The sequence below is a fragment of the Hydra vulgaris genome, chromosome 13, assembly GCF_038396675.1.
Source record: "Hydra vulgaris chromosome 13, alternate assembly HydraT2T_AEP".
Taxonomy (NCBI): Eukaryota; Metazoa; Cnidaria; class Hydrozoa; order Anthoathecata; family Hydridae; genus Hydra; species Hydra vulgaris.
In genome coordinates this window covers 5,459,172-5,472,500 of record NC_088932.1, presented here as the reverse complement: position 1 = coordinate 5,472,500, position 13,329 = coordinate 5,459,172, and the positions used below count along the sequence as shown (strand labels likewise).

At 28.9% G+C, this 13,329-nt stretch overlaps 1 protein-coding gene across 2 annotated transcripts in view; it reads left to right on the top strand.

Annotated features, from left to right (window-relative positions):
- LOC100204593 (regulation of nuclear pre-mRNA domain-containing protein 1B) overlaps window positions 1-13,329 on the top strand; it is a 46,053-nt gene that overhangs the window by 595 nt on the left and 32,129 nt on the right. The gene's annotated exons all lie outside the window — the stretch shown is intronic.

Below are 13,329 nucleotides of genomic sequence, written 5' to 3'. Positions count from 1 at the left end.
TCTTTTTGTTTATAATTTTAATATTTTTGTTGTTTTCACATTATTGTTTTTTTTCTTTTTAATTTTTTATACTTTTTTTAATATCTAATACACTCCTTGTAAGCAACCACTAATAATTTGGGACTTACTAGAAAACAAAAAATAGAGTTAAAGAACACGGAAATAGTAGGGCTTCCATATGTCCCAGTTTTAAGCTCTGTGTCCTTGTGTCCCTGTCAAAGGACTATTTGTCTGGTCAATTTAAAATTATGAGGCATATTTAAGAAATCTTTTACATAATTGAATATGCGTATATTATAATTATAAATCTTTTACATAATTGAATATGCGTAAAAATATTGATATGTGCATGCACATTGCACCAGCTTTTACAATAAAAAACATTTTATGTTATGTAAGTGTTTACTTTTGTATTTAGAATTAGAAAGTCATTGAATTTTGTTTGCAATTCAATTGACTTCCTAATTCAGTTTTTTTTAATATAAAAAAATGTGCTTAAAAATCTGAGTAAGACTCAACAATTTGACAATTTGCTTATTATCTGTAGCGTTGATTTTTTTTTATAATTAGCGGCATAATGATTTTTTATTTTAATTATTCTTTTTTAATTTGAGTATTTCAACAAACATGCCAAAAAAGAATTATCACTTTTCTGAAGATTTTCCAAATAAGTTGCCTTGTATTAAAAAAGAAAAAATGAATGCGATGCATTTTGTTTCATTTGCAATATTTTTATATCCATGAGTCATGGTGGAAAATCAAGCATAAGAGACTATTTCTTTAAATGTGATGGCCCTGTTCTAAAGTAGTAGAGCCACTTTAGAACAGGTAACTTGAGTAAGATTGTCTGGAAGATTGTTAATGTATAAAAGAAACAATACAGGGCCAAGAATAGAACCTTGAGGTATCCCATACAGTGTTGGGGTCAAATACATATTTGTATTTAAAATTGTATTGGTAGTTATGGGTTAAATTGGCATATTTGTATTCATACTTTATTTGATTAAAATATTTGTATTTATATTTGTATTTGATTGAGATGTATTTGTTATAGTGTTTTTTCAAAAAAAAAAAACTGCAAACTAGGTTGACCAGTGTTTTTTGGGAAAACACCAAGAGGTTTTTTTTTATTTTTATTTTTAACACTAAAATAAGTTAAAAATTTGTTTTTAAGGGGTATTTGTTAAAAGACTTGTTTTTTTTCTTCTATTTAATATACCATTTTATCAATATTGTGATAAAAATGTATGTATTTTTTTTCTAAACCTAAAATACAAATATTTGTATCTGTATTTGAAAAATGCTGATTACATGTATTTATATTTGAATTTGTATTTAGAAATCTGAAATTAATGTATTTGTATTTGATCAAATGTATTTGACCCTAGCCCTGATCTCAGAAGTTACCAGAAATGAAAAAGAGAATTGGCCTTCAAGGATAACTTTAATACTGTGGTTAGCAAGAAAAGGTTTGATATTCTCAAAATTTTTTCTCAGTTACACCATTTGAAGCAAGCTTATGGAGAAGACCAGCTTATTTATTTGGTTAAATAAATGGGTACTAAGGTTTAATTTCAATCAAAGAAAATGTAATGTAAAAAGAAGAATAGCTAAAACAAAGATAAAAAATGAATTTAGGGTTTATTATCAATTATATAGTTAATAAGTCTGGAAATGGTAAAGTATGGAACTGGTAAAGTCTTAAAAATAATCATTCATTCAATTATTTAGTTCCCATATATTGTTATTTTTAGGGGTTGCTCAAGACTCTTGAACATTAATTGGGTCACTAATATTAAAAAAAAAAAAATTGGGTCTCTAATGTTAAAAAAGTTTTGCAAGACAGTATCATGTTGGGCCTCAAATAAGGCAAAATTATATAAAAATTATTTAAGGTTTAACTTTATTGAAAATGAGATTTTTCAACTAAAGATGCAAAAAGTGTGTTTTTACAAGTAATTTTTTGTTTGTAATTTTTTTTTCTTTAATGTTTATTTTGCAAAATGATGATTAGTTTGAATTTATTTTTTTACACTGAGGGAGAAGCATCAAATATTTTTTTGAAAGTATTGTTTTAAGAGTGAAAAGTAGAATGCTTATTTTAATGAGGAATTAGTCAAATTTTAATGGGTTAGCAAGTTATTTAAATTAATTAAAATAATTTGAAAAAATATAATCAATTAACCCCTGATGACAAAATTTGGCACAAAATAAACACAACCAGTAACAGTCCAAAAAAAAGTATAATGAACAAAAAACTAATACAGAATAGTAAGCAATCTATTAATTTTTTTACTTTTGGGACTGAAATAATGCTTTCTCGCCATTATAATCTATTGCCTCATCTATTTTGTATACATATTTGCACATACTTGTGCAAGTTTTTTATCAACTTTTCTTAAACAAGAATGGATTCTTTTTTACAGCTGATCTTTATTTTTAGCTTTTTAGTTGTTTTCATCCGCATAACATTTAAGGATTGACCAGAAATCTTCTATAAGTTGTAATTCTGTGATGCATGCTTGATTATCAACTTTTGTTACATAACAGATATTTGCTCATCTACACTTACAGTTCTAGCATAGTGTGAGGAGGCCAAGTCAGGACAGAACACATAATTACTATCGCTGTGATGTTTGTTAATAAAAGGAATCAATCTTTTAATGGTGCAATCATTTTTGTACAGTATTTGGTTACTTGTAAGTCTAGCAGGAACAATAAATAGTTTTGAGATTTTACGGGAGGATATGGTAATCTAAACACAAGTTTTTTTCAAATTTCCTTTTGCGGTTTTAATTTACTTTTTTTTTGGTGCAATTTATGGTTTATCTGAGTAAAATTCAGCATTAGAATTTTTATTTGTATTTTTGAATGTAAAATAAACCTCATCATTAATGACAAATTCAGTGTTTTTAAAATATAGGAGTGATCACACTATGAATTTCTTCATAGTTTTTCTTGTTGAAGTTCCAGACCAGTTGTTCAAGAGAAGAACCAATCTAGAACTTCAACAAAATAAATTCTTTGGTTCATTGTTCTTCCACTTTGGCATATATTGTTTGATGGTTCTTATGGGGTGATTAGAGGCAACAAAATACTCTACAAGTTTTACGTTCTTCGTTTTAGTGTTAGGATGCAAATTACAATAGTTGTACACTTGTTTAATTAAGGTTGTTGGCATTATTTTGGGTTGTCATTTTCGGATAACTTTTTTATTAACTAATCCAAATAAACAAAACTTTCAGTAAAAGATATGGATGGTGTAATATTGGTACTTGTATTTGTTTTATTTGGAGAAGGTAAATCATTAGTAGAAGATGGAAAATGGTAATCTGTTGGTGATATCGGGTTATTTTTATTAGTTTTAAAGTTATTGCTAGTGTTTGTAACTGTTGAACTGTCTTCTTTGGGTGAAATTGATGTCTCAAGGTTTCAGGCGGTTGGATTATTTCTTAAATGTGGGGAGTGGCACATTGTGCTAAATGTCGTGTTGATACAGTGTTGATTCTGCCATTCATATATTTTATACGTGCACAGTGGGGTGATATAGTTTCAAGCAAAGTGACTGGTTCTACTAGTGGGTTTTCTTTCAATCAGAGGTGATTTTTATGTAGGCAGTACTACCTGATTCCACTAGGAAGCCAGCTAGATTAACACCAGTAATAGTTGAGGTTTTGAAACCCATTAGTCTGTTGTGTGGACTAGAATTGGTTGAAGTGCATAGTAGTGATCAAATAGAGGATAGAGCTGTGGGGAGTACTAGTTCCCAATCAGTTTTTTCTAGTTCAAAACTCTGTAAAGCTAAGTTTATTGTTTTCATGATTGTGGAGTTTAGTCTTTCACATCGCTCATTCCCTTGTGGTTGATATGGTGTTGTTTGTGTCTTGCTGACACTGTTGCCAATAAGGAAGTTTTTTAGTTATCTTCCTTCAAACTAAGTACCACAATCAGAGTGAATACAGGCAGGGGTGCCAAAGAGAGAAAATACTTCTAAAAGATGTTTTATTACTATATCAGAGGTGATTTGGGAGCAAGAGAATGCAAATGGGTATCTGGAATACTCATCACTTATTACTAAAAGGTATTTGTTTGCTGTTTTTGAGGCAAGAGGGCCAACGAAATCCATAGCGAGTCTGTCCCATGGTCTAGTTGAGGAGATGTGTTGACCAGACAAGGGTTAAAAAACTTTGGTTTAAGCTTACAGCATACTTGACTGTCAAAAATTATGTCTCTAATGTCACTGTGTAGGTATAATGTAGGTCATAGTGTAGGGTAAATTCCGTGTCTTGCAGTAGTGGTTCAATTGTGTTACTCCTGGGTGGCATTGTTTGATATGTAGTTGTCGTAGTGTACTAAGATTGATATTTATGGCAAGACATCTAGAAAGTGCATCTGCTGCAATATTTTCTGGTCCAGATCTATATGAAGTACTGAACTGATATTCAGATAGTTCTAAGCGCCATCTTGTAAGTTTATCACTTTTTATTTTGGAAATTTGTCCTGGATTAAAAAAGAAGGAAACAACTTTTTGATATTTTAAAAATATCAAATTTCGGAGCTGAAAACAGTAGATGTCTCCATTGACAACAACATTCCATAACATTAATTTGTTTGCCATTAATTCTCGTTCTATGACAGACTGGCGACTTTCAGGCTTCAATAGGACTCTAGAGAAGAATGCAATAGGTCTTCCTTCTTAACTTAGTGTTCCACCAATAGCTGTTTAAGAAGTGTCAGATTCGATTTTAAGTGGAATATTTGGGTAAGGTGTCACTAAAGATGCGGTGGTGAGTTGGTCTTTTAGTTGTTTAATGGTAGAGATAGCTTCCTCTGAAACTGAGATATTTTGCTTGAGTCACAAGAATTAGTCAGAATGGTAGTTAGGCTTGTGCAGTTAGGGATCCATTTAGCATAGTATGCAAAGAAGCCTATCAAGCTGTTTAATTGTTTAATGTTAGTTGGAATAGGATAATGTTGCAAGGCCTGGAACCTTTCGGGATCTGGTTTCAACGTTCTAGTTTCTATTAGGTGCCTAAGAAAGCAAAGCGAGGTTTGAGTAAACTTACACTTTTCATTGTTCATTTTCTTTCTAAAATCGTTTGCTGCTATCTTAAATTCTGAGAGGTTTTTGTCGTGTTCGTCTTGATTAAAGCCACATATAATAACATCATCTAGATAAGGGTAAGTTTTTTGTAGTTTGTATTTTGAGGCAAAATCATCCGTGATGCATTGAAAGATGGCTCCTGGATTTGTGCATCTAAATGGGAGTTTTTTAAATTCATGCAATATTCCGTTAGCTTCAAAGGTGGTCAATGAATAATCTTTCTTTTTTATAGGGATTTGGTGGTAAGCGTTTTTTTGGTTTATTTTACTGAATATACTGTTTATAGCTACCTTATTTAGTAGGTCATCTATTTAAGGACAAATTTAAGAATCCAGATGAGTATGTAAATTTATGGTGTTGAAAAAGTTAATTACTAGATGAGGTTTTTTTGTTAGGTTTGTGACAAAGCATTGGGCTTTTCAGAGGCTTTTACTGATTTGAATAACATTGTTTTAGAGCCGAGTATTTCACTATTAATAAAGTCTGTATTCAGATTGTGTCGTTGTGAAGATGTTACAATTGGAGTTAAAATGTGTCGATTCCAGGAATAAGCTCATATAGTTTACATTTAATGGAAGATAAGGCAAGGCAGATTTGGATTGGTTCACGTTTTCCTCCAAAATGAAGTGTCAGAGCTGAGTGTTGAAATGTTTATACCGATAATAGGAGGTGATACTAGCTGTTTTACTACAAAAAGTTTAGTTGAATAGCGGTGGTTTCCTATTATTAAAGTACTGTAATATTGGCCAATAATTTGTGCAGGTGACTTATCTCCAAGACAGATTGATTTCCTGTGTCAATAAGGGCTTGTACTAGTATTTCGTTAATTATTGCATTTATCAGGCCTGATTTTTGATTTTTAGAGGCTAAGATCGTAGCTTTATGTGGGATGTTATCTTGATTAATGTCATTATTGCAGTTGTTGTTTGTTGCCGCACCCTTTATAGGTGTTTTATTTGGATGTTTTGGTTTTATGCTGTTGTTTTGGTTTAGTTTGTTACTTAAGCAGGCAGCTGCCTAATGTCTTTTTTTCCTCAGATATTGCACGTTGAGTTTCGGGCATTGCATTTAGACCTGTCATGTCGTTGACCCCCACACCAAATACAAGAGTGTTTTGTTCAGGTAGGAGAAAAGTTTTAGTGTCTTTGATTGCTAGTTCCATAGTTGTTGCTGTAAGTAAAAGTTTTTCTAGTGAGTCATTAGATGATTCTAAGAGGTGTTGACAAATCATTGTAGATAAAAGGCCAGCTACAAATGCATCACTAATTAACATTTCTTTATGTTCATTCGTGGTTAGTGGTTGTATAGGGCATTTTCTTACTAAAGTTCATAATTTTTTGACAAGAATTGGTCGTAATGATGCGTAATAAAGTCTTAACTTGTGACGCATCATTATAGGTGTAGTTTTTTTTGAAAATTTATTGTCTAAAATAGTTTATGCATCTTCAAAGTTCAATTGCTTCTTGATGAGTGGGAAAGATTTAACACCTCATAGAACAAAAAACAAATTTATCTGCATCTATTACTCTAGCTTTTAAGATATATGTTTCTTTTGACGATATATTCTTCTTTTGACGGTTCGTCTTGAAGAGTTTTATGATCCATTATGTTAATAAAATAGTATAATAATATTATTGTAAACCCGATCAAGACTAATACAAGTAATTTTTTTAAACATCTTTGCTTCCAACAAGGCTGCAAGCTATAAGAGTTGGAAGTTACTAGAAGAGAAATGAAGAATATTGAAGGGCAAGAAATCGATTGACAGATGACTTAAAAGATTGCAAATTATATGAATTGGGAAAGCAAGGTAAAGGAAGCAAATTCCAAAGAACTGATGTTTGAGGAAAAAAAACTAGAGGAATAAGAGTTTTTGGAGCACTTAGGAGCAGTCACAGCAAAAGAATGGAACTTAATTGAATGATGAGTAACACAAGAATGAATTTTAGTAGATGGTCCAAGGTGCGCTAGCTCTCTAGAGCAGTGTCCATTATAGTATTTGTAGAAAAAAAAAAGAGAAGCAACATTACCACAATGTGGTAATAATTGGAGGTTGGCTACAAAAGAAGGTCCAACTATGTATACAATAGTTGGACCTTCTTTTGTAGCCAACCTCCAATTTTTGCTTTTTCTTTAAGACAATGCAATGGGTTTTTGCATTGTCTTAAAGAAAAAGGGCATCATTAGAAGATCTGCCCCAGATATGGCAACAGTATTCCATACAAGGTTGGATTTGAGATTTACAGAGATAGAGAATAGAATCCGGAGTAAAAAAGTGTTGAGCTCGATAAACACAAATCATATTGCTCTCCAGAATTTTTGAAAATAGGGATAACAGATGCTGCTTTCCAGCAGACTGGAAAACAAGACTCTGATAAGCACTTGTTAAATAGTTTTGAAAGTATAGACGACAGCTCCGGAGAACACTTTTGCAAGACTATAATAGGTATGTTGTCAGAATTACAAGCTGTAGAAGAATCTAAGTAAGAAATCACTTTTGATATAGAAGCTGTAGTGATACGAATGCCAAGCAATGGATCAACCTGTTTAATGGCTAAATCAGGTAGAATGCAACTAGTGAAATCAAGAGATGGTATTGATGAAAAGTTTTTAGCAAACAAATCCGCTTTGTCTTTGGGTGAGGTGACAAAGTCTGAACCATACAAGAGAGGTGGAATAATAGATTTGCCATTATTATTGATATTATTATTAAGATCCTCCAGAAGTCACAAGAGCCTAATTTTTGTGATGAAATACGAGATTTCATGACCTGGGAATAGTGAGCTTTGGCGTTAGATAAAACCTTTTTACAATGGTTTCTAGCAGTTATAAACAGGCGTCTGTTTTCTGGAGAACTTTTTTGCTGATAGATATGAAAGTAACTGTTTTGATTAGAAATTGCAGCAGCACAATGTGAGTAAACCATAGAGAAAAGTGAGGCTTGACCTGGAATCGTCAATAGGCAATAAAAGATTCCATTCCAGCCTGAATCCACGAAGGTATGTAAGAAGCTCATTTGTCAGCAGTAAGGCAAAAGATTTTCACCCAAGGGCCATCACAAAGAAAATCATAGAAAGAGTCTCAGTCAGTTTTAAGGTAGTTGTAAAAGGTACAATGATAGGAGGATCCAGATGATGAAAAAGAATGAAATAATAGTTTTAGAGAGATCATGCCGTAATCAGAAGCACCTAAGGGTGAATGTGGAGAAACTGAGCACTGACTAGGATCAGAAACAAGACATAAGTTGAGTAGAGAAGGTAAATGATTCGGGTTGTCTGGAAAGCGAGTTGGAAAGTTGACTATTTGAGTTAGGGATTAAGCAAGGCAAAAGTTGTGGACTTTAATGCCTGAAGAGTCACTGACACTAGAGCCAAGCAATTCAGTATGATGAGCATTAAAGTCACCAAAAACAACAATATTGGCTGATGGATAAAGAGAGAGAGGGCTCTGTCAATTTCTTTAGTTGCTTGTTCTTTAGTGAACAAGCAACTAAAACATTGCACTCAAAATTCAGTTTTCATTGGAAATGATACTGTTTTGATTATCCAGAATATAGAAAACAAATTTTTAAGTGTCATGTTGACTATAACAGCAAGCATTTGTAACAAAGAAAAGCAAAGAGTTTTATGAAAAAATATACTAGAATTAAAAACTAAAATTGTTAGTTTATATCTGCAAAAATTAAATCTGTAAATAAAAAATAATTTCTTTCTTATCTCTAACATTTCACGCCTAGGTATCTGTATATATACATATGTCTTATGCATTTTGACCAACAGAAATTGAAATTTTCTACAAAAAAAATACTTTATTACTGAAATGACTAAAGAAAAAACAAAACATTCCTTATGAAAAAGAAAACAAATTAGCTTTAAAAAAAACTCAAAAAACTCGAAGTGAAAATTACTTTGTTATGTTTTTAATTGCATTTGAAAAAAAAATTACTTTAAAACTTATCTTTTGAAATGTTTTATTACGCAAATATTTCACAAATTACTTCTATTGATTGTTTAATAAATTATCAAATTTTATTTAAATTAATGAGAAGTGAAATTAAGTTATTGAAAAGACAAAAGTATAATAGTTTTAAGTTATAGAAACATTTTTTTCAAAAAGTTGCAAAAAAAAAATTGTTTGAAAAAATAACGTCTTTTTAAAATAGTAATTTTTAATCATTTCTTGCTCTGATTAGTAAGTCAAGTTTGAAAAAAAACTTTGAACAATTTTTTGTAAAAATAAAAACAAAAAAAAATAAAGCAATTAAATTGTGGGAAGATTGAATTTAACTTTCATAATTTAAATTATCTTAAAAAATAATCTTTTAAAAGATTTTTAGAAAGATATGGAATCATAGTTTCAAGCGTTTAAAAATATCATAAAAAATACATACCTACTAAAAAAAAATTTAAATATAACATTTAATTTACACAAAATGTGAATTTTTTAAACAATCATTATAATTAATTTTTGGTTTTATTTAAAGCCTTCGCATATAATACATATATATATATATATATGTATTATATATATATATATATATATATATATATATATATATATATATATATATATATATATATATATATATATATATATATATATATATATAAATATTATGTCAGTGTATTCTACAAATAGAGTGCTCAATGTTCTTAAAGAACAGAGCAATAATAAATCAGTAAAAACACTTATCTAATTTTTTTCTTCAACATCATGTTTCTTCATTAGTAGGTTCACCAGGAAGAATGTCTAAGCATCAAAAAGTTCAAATTATAGAAAAATTATTTCACAGGAAGTTAGGAATTGTTATAATTAATTATGTAATAACTGTAGTGTTTTGCAACCAGGAAGTTGCATCAACTACATTAGATAATTAAAAAATCATGAAAAGAATTCTTTAGAATTAGGATAATTTTAGACTGGTCATTTGTTTTTATAATTTTTTAAAAGAAACTTATTTTCATGTCTGCATTGAGAAATTAATTTAGATTTTTTAGTCAGTAATAATCTGTAGTGGCCTTCTTGGCCTTGAGGAGGTGAATAACAAAAAAAAAAAAAAAAAATTAAACTTAAATTACCTCCTCAATGATATTTATAAAAATCTATACAAAAGTATAATATTTATAATAAGTATTTAAGAAAAAAACCATACTATTAATCGTAATTAATTTGTTCCTGTTTCCAGAAATGTTTTCCTTGTAATCATGATGATTTTATGGATATTTATTTGGTAATGGCAACTGTTACATTGCTCACAACTAAAATGTTAGTTAATAACTATTGGAAAAGGAAATTTTATGCGGGCATATAAAACTGTGCACACTAGTTATCAAATTCTGACGATAATTTGAAAAAAAATTAAAGACACATGTGGCTACAATAATCCTATTTTAAAGTAAAATTATTGTTACACCTAGTAAGATTGGTTATCCGTTAATGTTCCTTAAATTTATTTCTAGACTAGAATTGTTTTAAAAAAAAGATAATGGCAACGTGCTTTTAATAAAGCGGAATAAACTTCTAACTTATAATAGTTATTTTTTATTTCCTAATGACATTTTCATTTATAAGAGGTTTTATGTTTACTATGGCTTTCAACAAATCAAATATTCAATCTTTCTATCCTCTTTAAATTTATCAAATTATCATTATTTATCAAATGGATAACATTTTGAATAAAAACAGAGTCACTTTGAAAACTTTTGAAAAATGGAATCTTTAAGAAATTTTTTATACAGCAACTGCTGAAGAGAATGGAATTACGTACCTTGTAGGAATCTTCTGTAGTGCATGTGCACTTTATCAAGATAATATCTTGGCCAATACCAAAGGAGCAATAAGAACATCTGCATTATATTATATAAACAAGACACGTTGTATTAAAAAAGATTGGGTTTTTCAGCATTTACAAAGTACTGTCCACAGAAATGCAATCCATTTTTCAAATGACCTAAAGGAAAATAAAGAAGCAAAAGCAAACGACAAAGATAATAATCAGCATAAAATAATCAAAACTAAACTGTAATAAAGCAAATAATAGATTTTTATAAATTTTTAAGAAAAATTATAATTATCTATTTTAAATATAAGTTTAGATTTTATTTGTAACTTTTGTTTTAGTTAAACTGTAAAAGTAAAATAATTGACAAAAAAAAATGTTTTATCATTTTTAAACCATGAAAAACACGGTTTCAAAATAACATTGCAGTACTTAAAACTACTCTAGTGATGCAATTTAACTTTTAACAATATAAATATGTAAGCTAAGTTGATTTACTTTAAAGTGCATTAAGCGTTTTTGTTACGCAGCGAAATCTTGTAACAAGGTCTAGTATATATATATATATATATATATATATATATATATATATATATATATATATATATATATATATATATATATATATATATATATATATATATATATATATATTTATATATATATATATATATATATATATATATATATATATATACTTTTAATTACTTTTGACTTTCGTCCAACATTTGCGTGTTGGACGAAAGTAAAAACCATTAATTTAATTACAAATGAATCGTTTTTAAAAAAAACCACAAAAACGCAAATTTAATTGACCAGAATGTTTTAAAAACATTCTGAATGTTTTTAACAAGATAAACAATGTTTTTATTTTTATTTTTTTTAATAAAATGTTTTTATTTTTAATTTTTTTAATAAAATGTTTTTATTTTTATTTTTTTTTACTGTAAATCATGCGCGAAGTGTTGCTACATCGACTATCTTATAGCCTGACTCGCAAGGGAGTGCTGCTACATCGACTGACAAATAGCCTGACTCGCAAGGGAGTGATGCTACATCGACTGACAAATAGCCTGACCCGCAAGGGAGTGCTGCTACATCTACTATCTTTTAGCCTGACCCGCAAGGAAGTGTTGCTACATCAACTGAGAGTTTGGTTGGGGCAGGCAGTCTACCAATTAATAAAAAAAAATAATTCCGGTCTTGCATTTTAATTTTTACTTTTTGTCAACAAAATATGGAAAAAACTTTCAGACAACATCTACAGGTTGTATATATATATATATATATATATATATATATATATATATATATATATATATATATATATATATATATATATATATATATATATATATATATATATAGCAACACTCCCTTGCGGGTCAGGCTAAGAGATAGTAGATGTAGCAACACTCCCTTGCGGGTCAGGCTATTTGTCAGTCGATGTAGCATCACTCCCTTGCGAGTCAGGCTATTTGTCAGTCGATGTAGCAGCAAGTTGGCGTAAGAATCATTTTTTTCCTTCCGTACTTCTCAAATGCAACAATCTATAGAACTATATATATATATATGTGTGTGTGTGTATATATATGTATATATATACATATATATATATATATATATATAAATTTAATTTTCATATATATATATATATATATATATATATATATATATAATATATATATATATATATATATATATATATATATATATATATATATATATATATATATATATATATATATATATATATACACATATATATAAATAAATAGTTCAGGCACTGAAGGTAAAATATTGCAATTTTTTTTTCAGTTTTCATTCAAAATACAAATATTTGCAAGAAATAGAATAATTATTATAGGTAGACATCTTTAGAAGACTTATCTTTTAATTTTTAACAAGTTAAATTTGGATTTTAAACAATTAGCTTAAGATTGAGCTTTTGTTTTTTGATGTTTAAGATAAGAAATTTTTGCAATTTCTACAAAAATACTCCAATATATTTACCCATCTTTTGTAGAACTCTATCTACAAAAATAATTTTTTTAGAAAAAAAAGTTACGCTGTTCTAAAGTAAATCAATATTCATAAAAAAAATTTAAGTTACATTAAGTTTTTGTTTTTGAGTTTTAGACTAATGACCATTTAGTTAATTGAACCCTCTCAAATTAAGGGGGTTGTAAATTTTACATGGTCATCGTTTCTAAACACCAATAGAATTCTTAATAAAAATCGAAATATACAAAAGAGCTTTGAGCTACTATAAAATAACGTAATTCTTTTTAGCAAAATATTTTTTTTTATTGACAGGGGTCATGAAAGAAAAATTATTGGGGTATTTTTTCCCCAGAGTTCGGATTGCTTCAATTTTTTGTAAACCATCCTCATTTGATTTCATCATGAAGATATAAAAGTTTTTTGTTTATATCATGTTTGGAAG